Here is an 18,946-nt window from a genome sequence, read left to right as displayed (position 1 = left end):
TGGCTTTTTTACTGTGTATAAATTATTCCTTCTCTCTGCCAGAGAGATCAGGTAGACTCCATTCTTGTCCACAGTTCTCAGAAGCCAAAAGTTAACATAAAACTTCCCATAAAATGCCTGCTTTCTAACGCAGCAGAAATTAAAAACCCCTGTGTGAATAATTGATATCATGGCTCACCGGATGAAGAACCAGAAGTATTTCACATCAGTCCCAAAACTTCATTTATCCTAAATGTCATGCAAGATGAAAACATTTGTTTCAGCTCAAGTGCCCCTACCCCTTTTCCTACATAAAAAGTTGTTTGGTTTGGGATTAGGGGTTTTTGTTGGATTGGAGGAAGGGATGGATGATGGAAGTTACAGCAGTCAGGGGATTTTAATAAAAGCTTAGGAACTAAATGCTTCAAAAAAACAATTTGCCACTGGTTGGAACTATCACAGTTGTCACAGGAAATCCAAGTTCACATTCCCAAGTTCAAGCAAGCACAGAACAATCTGAGCCCAAGTATTCTATATCATATTCCAGTTTGCATCCAGGAGTCTACAATTCCTAAGGATGGAAGGATGCACCAGCAGTATCTCACACATCTGAGCTGGCTCTCTAATCAGCACTCCAGTCCTGACTTGTTTTTCTTCAACTGCAACCACTTCCTGGATTAGAACAGTTTAAGGATAATCTCATGGGAACCAACACTGATTTTTTTTTTAGCGACTACATTAAGGGGGGAAAAAAATCACCTAATATGAAACTGAAGCTGTAATTCTATAAAAGTGATGAGCACAACTTCAGAAGGAGCATTAGAGAATAACAGGATTCCTACTATGGGTAAGAGATTTTAGGATAGAATAGACCATACCAACCATGAGGGTGCAACTGAACAGGGGAGCATTCAAGCAACTTGCTCACACAAGACACCTTCCCTCTGTATCAGGTACCAAAATCCTGCTTGCACCTGCTCCTCTGTGCCTGGAGAGCTGCTCACTAAAAGAATTGCTACACCAGGACTACTGTATCACCACCCTCAAAGAGCACTCCAGGACCTGGGGGCATGCACAGCCAACACCAACAGAAGAAAGATTGTGGCTACTGGAAGTACCACAGGCAATTCCAGATACAATGTTTTGTTGTTTACCAACAGAATGCTATTCAGGTCAAAAAAGCATTTTAGATGTAGCACACTGATTTCTGACTACATTCTACCTATGTAAAACAGCTTCTGCCAGTCACAGAGAAATGAAAAGGTAGCTGCTAGCACTCCAGTACTTTTCATCTCTGAAGCAGTAAGAATATTATTTAGGAACATCATTATTGGCAGCATTTCAAAGCCATTCAGTGCTAGACTTTTTAAAATCCCATGTATAATTAAATATCTTCTGTCGCTGGCTGGAGTGTAAGACAGAAGGGAGCAGTGCAGACAGATTCCAGTCCCCTGACTAAGGGGTCACTGGGAGGCACAGTTCACCAAACCTGCTTTTTACAAAGTCAGAATAAGCCTAAACATGATTTTTTCCCTTAGTTATTATTGGTAGCAAACAGCTTATATTTTGTTACTCAAAGACCTAAGATAAAACACCTTTCCCTATGGGATAGCATCTAGCATCTGAATTCTAGTTGCTCATCCACTACAAATATCCTTATCTTTCAAATACTTGACAAATGTTGCATTTCACAGCAGAAAAATCCCTTTTTTTCTAGTCCTAAAAGGTTTCCTAGCACAGACACCACACTCCCTCTCAATGATCCTTTGATAGGCTTTCCAATTCAGTCTGCTCTGGTCAATGACCCCCACTCACCACAACTCCACATTTGACCACCTCTGAAGGTCTCTAGGGAGGTGCTGTACACTGAGCTAAGGCTCCAAAGGCAGCAACCGAGTGACAATAAACAGAGGAGGGAAATCCTTTTCTAGTGACACAGACTAAGTGACTCAAAGGCAATTCAGAGGCATTTTTATCCTCTCCTTACAGAAATACATTAACACACTGAGGCTTTTAAATTAACCCAAAATGTACGGTGGTGTGAAGTTGTACAATATATGCCCACTGGTGTCCCAGACACTGCAGTAGTGGAAATGCTGCGGATGTTACTTTTCAGCAATCATCTTAGGCAGAATGCTGTTTGAGCATGAGATGTTTAAAAATTGCGTTTTTCAAGGGCAAATTATTGTACTTAAAAACACAGAATAGAACCAGGGAAGTGCTGGTCCAACCTGATATCACACTAATATCAGAAGAGAAATACCTGGCATAAAACTACTCCAAAAAACAAAATAGAACAGAAAAGAGCATCTGGATCTAGACAGGACTGCACTACAGCTGAAATGCCATGTATCTATGCACTGAATGACAACCCTCAAGTCTGTCTATACTCCTCAAGAAAAAAAAAATTGAAGTCCAAAATTAGTTCACAATTTCTACTTTTGATCACGGCACAGTTATGCAGTATAGTTCAATTAAAATAAGCTGTGAACAGCCAGACTTTCCTTTCCATTTGTCTGATTCCAGAAGAATGGATTCATCACAAAGAAAACCCTCATTTCCTGTGAAGCAGTGTTGCAAGCAAGGTCCCCTCACCAACTGTAGAAACAAATCTCCACTTTTTAAACTAAGACACAAATAATGAAACTTTCATTGACTCCATCCATTAGCACACCCAGGGAACCCAGACAGGTGAGGAGGTGAGAACAGATCCATGTCAGAAGCAGCACATGCTTCCTCACACATTACACCTCAGGCACCTGTCCCAGCAGCTTTTCTTCATCTGCCATGCTCCTCACAACCAGATCCACATCCAGGCTGTTCACAGGAATGGATCTAGCTTAATTCAATGGACAGAGGATGTTCATAAAGACAGAGATTATATTTAACATCTACATTACTGGAAACTTCCTTTATAGCCTAATTCATCTTTCCTTTCAGATAACTGAAAACTCCTTCTTAACAGAGGCTGAACATGCTAGTCATGCTCAGAGGGGGTTTTATTCTTACTTTCCACAAATAACACCAGGGCAGAGAGAGGCATTAGCAGCAGCACAAAGGTTCTGTATTCCAATACTTTTCTTCCTCATCAGAAAAGCTGCTGGAAACATCAGGAACAAAGGAACTAACACTGTTACTGAAGTCCTACTCCAGCTTCAAGGCCTCACACAAACACACAGCTAAATAAACTGAGTTTCTCTAATAGGAAAAAATTAGAACAAAACATTGCACTGATCATACCAGTAACTAAATACACTTCAACCACTTCAGCTAAAGACCCAAGCTTGCAAATACAAGCCTTCAACATGAATTTCCAATTTCCTGGAAGGAGGGGGGAAATCACAGCTACAGAACAGCTGGATGGTCTAATTACTGCTGCATGAGCACTGATTTTGGACAAGGCTTCCAGCTTCTGCAAGCCAAACAGCACTTACAGGTGAACAGCTACAGCCCACTACCCTCAATATGCAGGTCATTCCAAATGAAATAAGCCCAGCTGTTTTCCCTTTGGTTCAGTGGAAGATCAGTTCACAAATTAAATCTTTTCCTGCAAAGCAACAGCAAAGTGTAATTGATTTTGTGATTGCAGAATACAAAAAATGTTCATTAGGGAAGGTGGGGGAGGAAGATTTAGCTAGCAGCCGTAATATGGACAGGGTAGCACTAGAGTTGCCTGTCTCTGTCAAATTAAAGTCTGAAAATATGAGGGGGAAAAGGATCATTGGAGAGAATTATTATACAGGGAAAGATGAACAGGAATCTGATAATACCCCCAAACAAAATTACTCTTTTTATATCTCAAATGTCACAGTTTTGTCAGGAAGATCAAACTTAGATATTAAGCACAAGCAAAAAAAAATTCTGGAATACTCCTGCATTTTCCACTTTTGGATCCTTAGCACCCTTAGCCCAGAGTAAGCAGCAAAATGATTTATCACAACAACAGATAACCTAACAGCAAAAAATTCATTGTGGAAATTTTTAAAAATTAATCAAGACCTATGTGAACGTATAATGACTTTGGATTTTCCATTGTCCCCCTCTCTTCTTCCCTGTGAGGAGGTTAAGCAGAGAAGCCCCTACTCACTGGCAGGCAGGTCTCTGTTACAGTGTAAGTCCCCATTGCTTTCACAGCTGATGTACCACTGGAAAAATTAACACAAAGAAATAGGATTTCATTTTTGATTTCTCTGATTTCATTTCACCCTCCAATCTTACACAGATTTCAGGGTTAGTAATAAAGGCAGAGAAAACAGACTCAAGACATTTTCCCCAGGTGAGATTGGCACACTTAGATTACACTTCAGAGTAATGAGCTCAGTAATTTTCTGTTAAGTTGTACATTGGCTGCTCTGCACATGGGCATTGATTCACCTCTTTTAAATTACCTGAGTCATTCTTATGTCCAAGTGCTAAAAACCAAGACCAATCACATGTAAAGTCATGGGACCAAACAGTCCCTTGGGAAATGCCAAACTGCTGCTCACCACGAGAGCAGGGCCCCTGCCTAAGGAACAGAGCTTTGGGAGCTGCAGTGATGGAAAGAGTTGCTAACAGACAGGACAGATGATGGGAGCTCCTTGGAGCTGCCTTGCAGCAGCGAGTGCAAGTAGTTCAAGCAGCCTCCAGATTCTTTATCTGAAACCTAGGAGCATCTGGGGAAAGCCACATTTCAGCAATGCAGTAGAAAGGCACCATCGTTCCTGCTGCTTATCTGCAGGAATCTCCTGGGAGTGCTTCTTGCTGCATAAACTGTAATTACAGGGGCCTAATCAGTAAATTCCATGTTATGTTTCATCTCTTAAATGTCTACATTACTTTCAATTCTCTCTCATAATAGATCTGAGTGAATATGTAGAAAGAGAATAAGTGAAGAATTTACCAAGGGCACCCCTCAAAATGGAGTGGGCTCATTTCCAAGGCCACACAGAGAAGTGAAAGGACATAATACTGTAAATGAACCACAGCTTCAGTCACCTAATACATCTGCAGCAACTGTTTTGGCACCATGTCTCTGAGCCAACAAAGATTTTACTATACAACATTTGAATGTACAATTTCTTTTTTTAAAGACTTCCATGGAGACTACTATGACATAGTGGCTGTATAGGGATGGGAGAGAAGTTTCAATTGTAGATGTTCTTACTCTATTAAAAAAAATCCTTGCTAGTCTCTGTCTACCAGTCTAGTGAAGTAGCCAATTTGGAAATGAACCTTGTGTGAATACCACAGCAGTCTGAGCACTCTGGGTACCTTCCATCATTTAGCAAAGCCTAAAGTCCCCAACTGCAAAACCAGCCCATGCACAGTATGTTATGCATTACCTGTTTATATATATTCTGTATTATACTGAATCCTTGAGGAACAGTCATGTTTATAATACTGCAGTTTGGAAGGCAATTCCTTCCAGCATGCAAAAACAAAGCAAAGGAATCTAATATTTGTTCTGCTCCCTGCCTGATATTCACCTTTCAAACAGGGACCTCCTTTGACACATAGCAGAGGAAAGAGAATGGTGGGGATTTAAAATTTTTTTTTTTAAGATTTTATTTCTATACATTACTTAGTAGGGTTTTTAAGTATTGCAAACTAAATTCAATATTCAAGTAAAATAGAAATTAGTCTTAGAGATACCATCTATATATATAGGGACAGACTTTTGAGAATTTATGTTTCAGCAAGTTTTTGGAAATACCAGCCATATTGCCATGATATTGTTACTTCCCCCATCTTTCTCATGAGGTTGCACATTAGTCAGAGTCTTGAACCCATCTGTGGAACAATCTCTACTGCCTGAATAGATTTGAATCTACATCTTTCAGGTGAATGCTCCAATGTCTGCTATGAAGCTGTCCTATGAATGTTTAAACAGGCATTTCACACTGCTGGTACTAGAAAAATCCTTCCTTAATCAGACTTCAGGTGTCTGTGGCCCCTTTATTGATGTTCCTTGCCCTTTCCCAAGCCTAAAGGGAATAAAGTGGAAAATCTCAACCACGATCTCACACCCACCCAAGGAGACATCCTGTCAACCTGAGCTGCACCTGGAAAACAGCACATCAAACTGAGCTCATCTTAGCAATTTGCATATTTAAGTGCTTAGCTCATGTTATGCCACTCTCTACACATTCAAGTTGATGTGCACTCAAGATGACCTTTGTACTTCCAATCACAGAAGAAAATACCTTCAGATTTCATAATGTTCAGCACTCCACAAGACTAATTCAGATGACATTCAAAATATTCAGCACTGTGATACGACAGATAAGCCAGTTACACATTGCTCTTCACCCACCATACAACATTTTTTATGATTTCTGTTTCTCCCCCAGCTTTCACTTCTCATGGAGTTGATAGCTGAAGCCCACAGAGCCAGCCAAGCTTTGGGCGCACAGACAAACACATCAAGGAATCACTGCAAAAGTATCTTCTATTTCACTACACTTTGCATCCCAAGATTTGCTGCAACTCTTCTACGCAGCTCAACATGAAGCAACTCATCAGGGAACAGGATAAAAAAGGCACCCAGTAGCAGAAAAATAACCCAGACCATCCCATCAGAGCAGTAATTTTGAGCTATCTAGAAATATTATTAGAGTTCTAGAAGAATCTCAAAATAGTAATGGATTAATTGCTCATAGAAAACATATCTGGAGTGAGAAATTTATAAATAGATTTCAGAAATCCTTTAATACCACCTCACTATTGATACATATCCAAGGGTGGGTTGGATGGGGCTTTGAGCAACCTGTCCTTCTGAAATGTCCCATGGCAGGGGAATTGAAGCCATATGGGCTTTAAGGTTCCTTCTGACACAAACCATTCTATGATTTCATGATCCAGTACTTAGCCACATATGAACTAATTATTGCAACATAAAACCTAGGGAACATTCTTCTATTTTAATTGTTTTTACATTTATACATTCATTCTGGAATTAAAAATGAAAAAGAGATTGATGTGGGACACAACCCATCTCCTTTCATCATATCTGCAAAGTTATAAAAGCGATTACTCTTCAGTACAGTTTCTTGTGTGCAGGTGGAATTCTGTGCTCTGATTCCTCAACAGCTTTGAGGAATATAGTCAGGAATAAACCCTGTGAATGCAAAAAAGAAACTGGCCTGTGAATATTTTGATCACAACTTTTTTCATCAGAAGCACAGAATGTTATTTGATTATTGAATACTTTTCACACTGATTACAGCTATAATCATAATGGTAGGCATGCAAAAAATAAAGTGGAGCCAGACTAATGAGAAACTGCCACCAATACCAACACAAAAGCACTGAATAAAAAGTAGTGCTGAAAAATTCTTGACATAGTTCTCCTGATGCTGACTCATAATCATATTCCCCATTATATGTGTAAATATATTTACTTTGCCAATACAGTGGCCACAATAACACACACAATTGGTTTTGACAGCAGCAATAGGTCTCTTGGCTTTCTCCCATGATTTACAACCAGAATAAGTGTCACTTTCAGATGTGAAACAACAAAAAAATTGAGCTTGCTCAAGCTTTTTTGAGCTACGCTTAGGCACAAACTCTCCTCTCTCCCATTACATCATTCCAACTGTCAGACAGAACTTCAGATACTTTCATTCAGCAATTACAAATCTTTCACTTTTTTTTTTAATTGTCATTTAAAATATTAGCCATAATTTCCCTCCTAAACAGAAAAGTGAAAACACTCTGGCCACCATCTATTTAGAGTCTAAATAACAACTAGGCAAATTAAATTGCATTTGTCTTCTACTTATTTTCATTGCTTTCCAGTGCTGCCATTGGCCAATAGGATGCAGTTGAACAGGAAGAAAAAACATATTTAAAAATGTATCAAATGCATTTGAACATCATTAATTGATCACAGCTATAATTAACATGCAAAAAATCATAGTTGATGAGACCAAAAACATTCAAAGCAATACTAAGCATTAGTTGACTCCATACCCAGTTTTTTCCATCTAAAGAAACATTAGTCATGTGTTAGACTCATGAGGACCCAAAATTTGAGTACCCTGACAAAGGATGCAGCAGATTCCTAACTTTATGTAAGTTTGAGGAGAGACTGTAGAACTAAATGAAAGAGAAACTCCAAAAGGTAATTAAATAGTAGGAGCCATCTCACTTTGACTGTCTCTGAGCTGCAAGCTATTGAAAAGCTATCAAGAGTGTTTGGGCAAAGTATTCCCATGTACCTGCCTAATTGTAAACTCTTTAGCCATCCATTTCTGGTCACTGCTGCAGACAATAAGTAGGCAAGGAGAACCTTTAGTCTGCAACTGTATAATTATTCTGATGTTTATGTCCTTACAATGGCATCATTGTAGTGCAGGCTATCATAGCAATATTTTACTGTGCATGATCAAGGAGACCTGCAGAAATTCATCAGTGTAAGCTTTAGCACAGAGTTCATGCCCAGAGTAAATTAATGAATGGCCAGGAGGCCAGGAAAATTTGCCAGTGCTAAACTCAGTCCTGCTGTGACTGGACATTTTCTGGCACCTCAACTAAAATTGGTGGAATCCAGCCATAAATATGCTGAGTTTAAGAAACATGGGTCAGTAGGAAGCATTTTAGGTGCTCAGCTTTGATACAATGGAAGCACAGCCTCAAACCTCATATTATTTATGGAGCATATGCGAGAAAATCTAAAAAGCACATAGAAAACAAAAGACATGAGAGGTAGGGCTTTTTTGCTTGTGCCTTTTTTGTAATTTAGAACCCATCTTCAAAGCCAGGATTTTAGACACTTCTCATACATAATTTCTGGCAAGTGCACTTACAGCATCTTGTTGACATTTCACAGCTATACCTCAGTAAATACTTCAGGCTGTCGGTGATTATTTATTGTTAGACATACATCTACCACAGAATATTTAATTTCAGCAAAATATTATTCTGGGTTAGGAGGCCTAAACAGGAACTATGCTATAAAACACTACATGTAATTCAATATGACAAGCAGAAAACACTCAACAATTGCCCTGTAACTGTCTAGTGCAAGCTGCTCTACTCTTTGATCTTTTAAATCAAAATGGCCATGGCCACATATAAAACTGTATATTCCTTCACATCAGTTCCTACCCATTAACATATTCATTAGTATTCAGATTAGTCAAAAGTTTAACATTCTGCATCGTTGTATGATGCTTGACCCTGCACTCCAACATAAAAAATTCCGTAAAAGAACATAGATCTATGCCAGTTATCAACAATGCCAACCATGACGATGATAAAAAATAAATAAATCACATGCCTTGGGACCCCTACCCTCTCAAAATTTTAAGTTTGACTTTTCAACCATACTGTTCCTCAGTCACATCCATAACCAAAACTTCAGGCAGCTTTCTTGGGAAACATCATTTCTATGTCTATTTGATGCTTCAAGGTGTTTCATATGTTACTTATTTTCAAAGCAGAAGATGATGACAACAATAACTGGAATTGTCTGAAAAGAAGTTCGACTCTCACACAGCCAAAAAAAGCATGACCAAATTAACGTCCATATTGCTAAAGCATTATTCATTCTGGAGGATCACTCTGGCTTTCTCCGACACAATGGAAACTGTCTTTGGCACCAGTGAAAGAAAAAGATATGGATCTCTTTGGCAAGACCCACTGACCACTGAAGTCATCAGCCAACTTGCAGCTGGTGCGAGCTTTGTGTTACATTTTAGAGTCAACTGACAACCTGTTCCAGGTCAAAGGTAAAATACTTCGGCTGTTATAAGACTGCAGACCGACCTATTCCATTTCCATAATCCACGACAGAATTATCCACTCCAGTTAGGCCCATTAATTACTACAATAACTGATGCTAAACTCATTTAGTAACTCAGCTCATTATAGGATAATTACAATTGCAATGCTTGCACAAAGAGGAACAGACGCCCAAGGACTGGAACAAGGTGTAGAGTGTCCCTCACTGGACATATTCCAGAACTGTCTGGATGAAATCCTGTGCTGTGGGCTCAAGGATAACTCTGCCTGAGCAGAGCAGTTGGACCAGGTGACCTGCTATGGTCCCTTCCAACCCATCCCATTCTGGGATAACCCCAGTTCTGGCTTTCCAAAAACTGTAAATCCCAGACTGACACGGCAGCATCTCCTGACACCAGCTATGGCCAGCTGTAGCCACAAAGCAGACAGTGGCTTCCTGGGGCTGGCAAAGTCACAATAGCAACAGAAAACATCCCTGTGTGATAAGAAGAAAAAAGGCTGCTGACATTATTGCTCTGTGCCTGCTTCCATCTTCATCTTCCTGCTGCTGCCCTGGGAGATTTTGCAGCAGTAAACCAGGCTGAGGGAACCCAAAGGCTCCATATTTCCCCTACATTCCCATTGTCCCCCAGACAGCAGCTCTTTCCCAGTTCCACAAAGAACTGACATGTTTTGACCCTTAGACAAATTTGCATTCCTGGGGTAATACACCTCATGCAATCTCCAGCAGCCTGGAGTCAGCCCTCTCCAAGGTGTATGTTAACTACTGGGTGCAAAAGGCTAAAACGCACATGCGTGTTACCCAAAGGCTTAGGCATTTAGAACTAAAACAGCAACACTTGAAACTTGGAAAGAAATAGTAATTTGTAGGGCACAGAATACTGCACACCATGTCCCCAAACAGCAGCCCACATAAATAAAACCTATACCAAAAACTGGGGCTCTGGTGGAGGTTTTCACAAACAACCTCAAGGAATATATTTGCAATACTTGGCTGTCATTTTGTTTCTATAATGACTCCTCATAAAGACATTCCTGAAAATGTCTATTTCAGAATCAACTCCTAAACTCTTAGGAAAAAAAAAGCTCTATTATCTGTCCTTCACAGGCAATCGACAAAATTTTTGCACATTAAGTGCTTTACTGCCTCATGGCTACAACTCTTCTTCCTTGCCTTCTCAAGATCCCCACACAAAATAAATGGTGACTATCAGGCATAATCTTTAAAACAAAAGTGAGTTCAGTAGCCAAGGCATGACCATTCCTATTAGCCTTTATATTTCAGTATCTTTTAATAGACATAATTTGTTCCTTGATTACAGACCCATGAACAGCTACAAAAAGCTTGACTCAACTACTTGGACTTGGTTCTTTGCCTAGAGAAAAGAAAACTGTGATTGAGGAGCAGGGATTTCTCTAAGAGAGGAGAATTTTTCCATGTATGAAATTACTGGTGTTTATGCTGTGGATCCTACTCTTTGTTTTGCTCTAAAAAACATATTTTCCCTTTCTTGCACTAAATCATGCACACACTGTGTGACCTGGCCTTCTTTTCAGGGAGCTGACTGCATTTGAATAAACAATAGCAGTCTAATGTTTATCAAGTCATTAATTCCTCATGAAAGCATACAGCTGTATAAAGAGCCTCTTTTCCTTAGAAAAATTCAAGTGTAAGTTATTAAAAAAGAAAGCAGTTGCACGACTGTAGATCTTTGAGATTAAAGATCATCAGGGCTAGCACATAAAGCAATCAAAACATGGAAAATTTATGTAAAGAGACATTTTTACTGATTTGTTACTTCTTTTCTGTACAACAGTTATATTTACATATGAATGTAATTCTGGATCAGAAATAAAATTTGATCCATTGTATTTTTAAGTAGCATTATAAAATAGTAAACCAGTAGGAAATTCTCAAACATATGCTTGCCTACAGCTTTTATAACAGTCAGTTTGGGGATGCACTGACCTCTGCATCTTGTCAGTGTTCCCTTCATTATTATATGCCTTATATTCCAAAAACACTACAATGGTAAAAGTGTCGAAAAGTCCTTAAATATAGCAAATACAAAGCCTTATAACTGTATGCCAATGGAAGTTATAGAACTTTACCACAAACTTCAGTCAATTTTTTTTATTTCTCCTTCTGCAAGTTTACACCCTGGAATGTCACTTTTCTGTTAATTTTAAGTTGTTGGTAAGGGTTGAAAGTAAATTATGCTTGCCCTACCAATTCCCCCTTTACTGTTGAAGCTCCTTGTCCCCTGAGTGCGTGGGAGGTGTTTTGAGCACTAACCCATCAGATAGACATTACAGAGACACCTTCGGTGTCCATAAGGCCACTGCCTACAATCAAGTACCTCAGCATACTGATCTGGCATTTCCAAGGCAACAGAGGCAGTTTGGAATAGAATTTGGACCCTGCCAGGAGGAGACTGAGGCTGTAACTCAATCAGTGCAAGCCTCCAACATAACAAAAGGCAGGTGGAGTTAAAGAAACACAGAGCAAAGGCAGAGAAAGCAAATCCTATCCTGGCAGGATCCCAGAAGGTTCAGTGAAATGTACATAGAGAAATGGGAAATGGTCCTCTCTTACAGTAAAATAGAAAGGCTTCAAGCACGTGCTAGAGGTATGTATCAACTCCCCACACTGGTTTCAGCTTTTCTCCTTTATCATTATGCAATAATAGATGCAGTCTAGATTCTGATTCCCTTGCTGATACTGAATAGCATCCCTGGCTATGTCAATACAAAGAATTCAGTATTCAGAATTCATATTCACCGGGAGGTGAATATGCAGCCTCAATGGATACTACATTGCTCTCCAAGCATTTAACTAGGTATATAAAATACTCTATTCTGGGATAAGTGCTGCAAACCCTTACTTTGATTTAGCCAAGTCACTCTACAAAGGCTTCTTTTGAGTTCAATGGGGCTGTGCATGGAGTGACACTTCAAAGTCAGAACAGTAGCAGCCAATCCAGTGCAATGAATACCTTGCAATCAAACAAATATATAATGCAAAATTCCTTCGTCTCCAGACAGTATGGAAAGTTGTAAAATAAGTGGAAAACACAGCCTTTCTTACCTTATTTTATGAAAGGCAATAAAGCCTCCTCTAACAGCAATGAGCCATTGCCATAAATCTAAATGGAGAAAGCCTGTTCCCTGAGCAAAGACAAAACAAGTTACTGTATATCACAGCAGAGAAAGGACCTAAAGATCAAAGGGTAAATACCATTTCCTGCAATGTGTTTTTCCAGGATACAGCTTACTCAGCTCCTAAGTTGTTCTACAGTAGAGAAAAAAAAAATGAAAGAGTGGGAGAAGTGCATGTTTATGCTCTGGTAGATAAACATCCAGATACCACAAATAGAGCCATGCTCGTGCAGTAGAAACAATGTATCTAGTCATATGAAGTGACCCCTTTATTGTTATATATTCCCCCCCCCCAACCCCAATATTTAGTAGATCTTTAGGATCCCTTGAAGCTGAACAAATGAAAAGTGTGGCTCTGGACTCTAGCTCCTAACTGCATGCCTTGCTCTGCTGTGAAGAGCAGTGCTCACTTGATGGCTCCTGATGGCCTGTGGATAAAGGCCATTTCACAACTCTACTCCTAGCATGGCATATAGTTCTCTCCTTAAATATAAGAAACATCCTGTACAACATTACATAAGGTGCAGAGAAAACACATCACAAAATAACCAGCTATAAATACAAAAAGCAATAGAAATTTTGTAAGAGCTTTCTGAAAGGCTTCAAATTCCAGCTCTCAAAGTTATCAAACTAAAGACTCTCTTCACTGCATTATATCCTTTACCTATATTGATGATTCCGTTGCATTACAATGCTGCAAGATTTTTCCAAGAGATTCTTACAGAGCCGCTGGAAAGATGATGGATTCTCACAAAAATGCTGTGATAGGGAAAGCAACAGAAGTGATCTGGAGTCCTTCTCACACACTGAACCACTCAAATACCTCCCAGGACAGTTGCTTTGAGGGACAAAGATGCCGCTCCCGTGCAAAGAGAAAAGATGGGGTGAGGTAGATGTGCTGCCACTGTGGGAAGATGAAATGCCACACTGAACAGTGCTGCCTTTCAGCACACACACAGCCAGGGGCTACAACAGCTTGAGGCCAGACAGCCAGACCCTCCTGCCACTGTGCCAGGGAGAGCCCTGAGCAAGGACTCTGAGGCAGAAGATCTTGGGGAGTGCTGAGGGGCCCAGAGGCAAAAGTCATTTTTGAATTTCTGTTAGGACTACATAAACTGTTCTGTTCACCATATGGGCACAATTCAACAGTGAGAAAGAAGATCTCAGCTCAAAGACAGGGGATTGAGCAAATAATCATGGAAACTGTTGTTACTAGCCCCTTCAGGTAGGTAAGGGCTATAATCTAAACAATTCAGAGAGTCCTGCAAAAGCCAGTCATAAAGACTCTCTCAAAAGAAACATCATTAAAACAGTTTTGCATTCCTCCTTTTCTATTTTTGTCCCCCCCAGGAGGGAGAAAGTGAATCTGCCCTGGTCTCCTAAGACCAATCAATCAGAAAGGGCCATCGTCTACACTGATCTGAGGCACACACAACAGTGCTGGTCACAATTCAGAAGTCACCATGTAGCCACTTCCCACCTGACTGACAGATATCCCTGCGTATGTTGGAAAAATAATTCTTGCCATGTGGTAAGTGTGGGTAAAGTTTGACTTTTCCAAAAGGTGTCTACCACAGGCAGCCCAGAGCAAAGACACTTCTTGGTTTGTTTTTACCCCAAAGTAAGAACCTGAGGTTTCTCTTGATTTATTTGCTTTCCCCTGACAACTAGGAACCGCACTCCTTTTGTTCTGGAAGTCAAGGGCAGGTTCATCATCCATTCTCCTGCCAACCAAAGCTCTATGGCAGATTTTCCTGACTCAAGAAACAAACTACTTATTTATCTCAATGAAGAAAGAGAGCCTCAGGTGTGCCCCAAGGGAGATATCCCCTGGTTTGGGAAAACATCTAAGGATAGAATTTACCCTCATTTGTCAGTGTAGCTAGCAGTCGTAGGGACCCCTTCTTATCTGTTCTTCACCTTATCAACTGTGCAAACCCTTAGGTACAAGAGGAAGCTTTGTAGGTGCTCCCCAGAGGGGCCTTGCAGCCACATGGCTGCAGCTCTCCTGCCCCTGTCCTGTGATCACAGCCAACAAAGAACAGGAGGTCTCTGCACCACCCCTACTTTTAGCTGTGCATAAGCTGACAAACCATTTCTTTCTGTCCATGTAACATGTCTCTGCCTCTAGAAGCACCAATGCACCCCTCAGACCTTAGCCCTAGCTACTCTGGACAATGTTCATGAAGATGAACTGACATCACAATTAGCCTTCCTCTATCCTCAAGCTGCCAATAACTTGTACCAATATATTTAAATATAATCCATGCAGGAATCAACATTCTTTCTTAGCTTTATAGCACCTTTCCATCCACTGATTTTTGTGCATAGGTTTTGTTTTAAAGGGCCAAAAATAAATCACAAAAGCCAGGGAAAAACATGGTGAAATTGAAGCTATATTGAAATGACATCAAGTAAATGAAACTCAGTAAAACACAATGACATTGCACATTGACATTAAGGTGCCTTTTTAAAATATCACAGCTGCAATCAGTTTTGGCACTGGAAGCCACAGATTCTCCCTGGCTTTATTTTTAGTGTCTTTTCTGAGCATTAAACAATTCAACCAACCACTTAACTTTAAGCATGTCAGTAGTCTCACTTGAAATGAAAGTTAAATGCTTTCTGAACATGAATTATCCTTAGTTCTCCTAAAGCCATTCAAATTGTATTTAAATGTAGAGAACTTTTAAACCTGAAAAAATCTAAAAGTAAACAATTTACTATCAGAGTTTATAGCAAGCACTTTAACTAGGCAATAATGTTGACATTCATTGGCTTAGCTCTTTATTTTATCGAGAAAATGTACAGAAAAACTCACTCCATTTACCAATCCTTTGGGAGACTTTCATTACTGGTCTTGTATAACAGCAATTGAAGATAGAAACAAAATATTATTTAACAAGGTTTTATATGACAACATAAAGAGTGACTGCTAGCTGAGTGTTGATCCAGACAGGTTTCTGCCAAGGTCACTTCCCTGCCAAAATACACATCCAATAACCATACATAAATTTTATTTTTAATGAATAACCACTAAATGGTTGCATAAACAGAGTAAACTGTGGGTAACTGTAGGTTATAATGAATATGCGTTGTAGCAACATTACCAACACCTCACATAGGCTGACTGCAAGACAGTGTCACCATCACCAGCCTGTTGGTTGGTGGCAAACCAAATTATGTTGGAACACTTCAGTGGTTTCCCTTGGTGAGAAATCTACATCTTTGCAACATCAGTTTTCTCACTCCTGAAGCATCCCTCATATTTTTCCTTTTTGGACATTTGGCTTTGGAAAGCTTAGAATTTGTAAAGGAATAGTCACTGACCTGGCAAGTCACTGTGGCAAGACTGTTCCCTATACCCTGCCCAAAATATGAACATGCTTATGTGCAGGATGTGTGGTCTGAAGTCTGAAATAGGAGTCTGAGATGTAAAAAGTCAGCTACCAACTCCTTGTGTGACCTTGGCCAAGTCTCTCAACACCCTTATCCTTCAGTTCCCTAACTGTGTAACTAAGAGAGGGATGCAGAGGGCTTTGTGAAGGTTATTGATTGATCACTGTTTGCAAAGCTGCCAAGGTGCCACTGGGAAAAAGCTTAAACTGAATGTGTTTAAAGGATCGATACATGTTATTACATTATTATTTAAATAATGGTAAATACATTGTACCAAAAACCTGGGAGAAAGGAAGAGACAAACAGTTGCAGACCAGCCCACAAAAGAGGAATTACATTTGGCATGTGATGTCTCATCTTGTAGCAGCAAAGAAAGCACAAGAAGAACCTTTTCTAAGAACGGGTCTGATGCCAAGGATACTCAGCACCACCAGAATTAGGCACCCTCACGCTTCTCAAGGATTTATTTGGGAGCCACCCATTGAAATCTTCATAGTGGTGACCATTCATGCAATTTTGTTCAAAAAGCTGCCTTGTAATTTTCTTGTTACAAGATCCTTTTTTATTTCTATGCTTTCTTCAGCCACATGTATATTTAGCTAAATTCTGATTTCCCACCCATGCAAATGCAAGGGGCATTTTACACTTTTCTTAAGTACTGACACATTTACGACTGTAATTTCTCTAAAATGTCATTCAGCCAAGATTGATTATTTGCTGCATAGTGAGTAGAGGAAAGAAAGAAAGGAGCTGTCAAGCATTCTTGCTTTTCTCTTTGGGGTGGAAAAATAAGCTTATCTTAAGAAAGACAGATCCTTTTATTATAGGATGAAATGAGCACTGAACAAATACTATGAGGAATTCCAGTTATGCTGATACTAATAGAAGAAATAGTTAAGATGGCAGAAAAAAACCCTTGTATGTTCAAAGACTTCAAATGCATTTATACAAGGTGGGTCTTGACCTGGTAAGACTCCATTAATTTCCTGGAGCTTGCAGTTGCATGTGGCCCCCTCGCATGATACACTTAACCCACTGCCTCTCCCAAAAGCATTACCAGGCCATGTTTTCACTAATTTATTCCATTTCTCAATCTTCCTCTTATGTGTTATAATAGCCATTCTTACCTTCCTGTGGCCAGTAAAATTCTCCACTGGAAATTGTAAGTATATTCTATCAACATTTTGTTATTGGTCTATTGTAGAATTATTATATAATCAAGACTTGCAACAAGCTGCATAGAATGCAAAACTGCCTTTTTTCAAATATTTCTCTCTCACAAAGAACTAACAAATCCACCTCTATTCCCCACAACTCAAATGTCTGCAGTAACTGTTTAGGCAGATTAACAGGATTCCTTTCATTTTTACTGTTCTAATCCTTGTAAAATATTGGCCAAGGACCAGGTTCTGGTACCTTTATTAACAGAAAATCTCATGGAAACCTGAGAATCTTCAAACTAACTTTGACAACTTGTAAAGGCTATTAAATTAACCAATGATATCTGTGAATAACAATCCAAAATCCCAACAAATGGTTCAACACCTTTGCCAGCGCTGTTAGAAAAGTGTGTATTATGTACAGTACAGTCACCAACAGTACACTTAGTGTAACTTGACACAAGAGAAACTGCTACCTTGTAAAGCAATGCCCAAGCTCCAGCACAGTTTTGAAAGCAGCTCTTTTCCACAGCAGCTCTCAGAGCCAAGCTCTTCCAGACCCCTGGTTGCAGCACACCTGACCAGCTCTCACAGCTGCTTTCAATCCCCAAATTACAACACAGGTGGAGCTTGAGGCACTATAGCAGAACTATTTCAAACCTTACAACTTGTGTGGGTTTCAAACAGTGACATTGGTCACAGAAATGGCTACTAAAAGTACTAAGGACTGGGAAAAGGCTCTTGAAGGAATAAGGAAGGACATTCACTTTAGAAGGCTGTTTTTCACTCTGCATGTTGTTCAATCAAACAAAAACTTCCAAATCTTAAGGTGTAGTAAGCACTACACAGAAGAAAAGGAGAAGATATGGGAGCTTTACTCCAAGCTATTGCAAGGTGATTTCATACCAAATTAAACCAAACAGAGCAACCTCCATGGAAGGCCAGAGTTTATCACAGGTTGTGGTTTGGCCCAGTTGGCTGACATTTTAAGTCCCATCTGAGCCTGAAACTTGGCAGATAACGCAAGTTTCTTTCTCTCCTCTGTGAGGTATCCCATTTTCTTCCTGAGCACTCAGACAATTTGGCCTAAATATCACTTCTGCTCTATGGACATGAACCGATTTGACAAGATAAATTATAAAAACAAACAAACAAAAAGTCTCAAATTAAAAGTATGATATGAAAATGGTACAAAAGCTGACTCACCACTAACAGTCTCTTCACAAAGAAGTTGTTTGCTGCCCCAGAAACAGGAACCAGCCTAGAGATGGAGCAGGCAAAGCACTGCAGAGGGACCACGTGAAGAGAACAAAGGCTCTGCGTTGGGTTTAAATAGGGTGAGCCCCAGGTGGGGCTCATCAGGGCAATCAAGGCTCTCAGGGTTTAACCAGAGTGGGCCCCAGGTGGGGCTCATCAGGGCAATCAAGGCTCTGAGGTCCTGCCCTTTGCAAACTGTTAGTGGGACTTCAGAAACAGGTGTGATAAATGGGCTGAGCCCACCTTCAGCTCTCCCCTCAGAG

The 18,946-nt window shown here is 39.9% G+C and overlaps 1 long non-coding RNA gene across 1 annotated transcript in view; it reads right to left on the bottom strand.

The window, feature by feature from the left end:
• Nucleotides 1-18,717, bottom strand: part of LOC132077656 (uncharacterized) — a 46,193-nt gene extending 27,476 nt beyond the window's left edge. Inside the window, exon 1 of the long non-coding RNA XR_009419089.1 lies at nt 18,633-18,717. This is a non-coding gene — a long non-coding RNA (uncharacterized LOC132077656). The remainder of the gene's footprint in view (nt 1-18,632) is intronic.
• Nucleotides 18,718-18,946: the final 229 nt, after the last annotated feature.

The sequence above is a fragment of the Ammospiza nelsoni genome, chromosome 10, assembly GCF_027579445.1.
Source record: "Ammospiza nelsoni isolate bAmmNel1 chromosome 10, bAmmNel1.pri, whole genome shotgun sequence".
NCBI classification, from domain to species: Eukaryota; Metazoa; Chordata; class Aves; order Passeriformes; family Passerellidae; genus Ammospiza; species Ammospiza nelsoni.
This window is presented reverse-complemented; position numbering and strand designations above follow the sequence as displayed.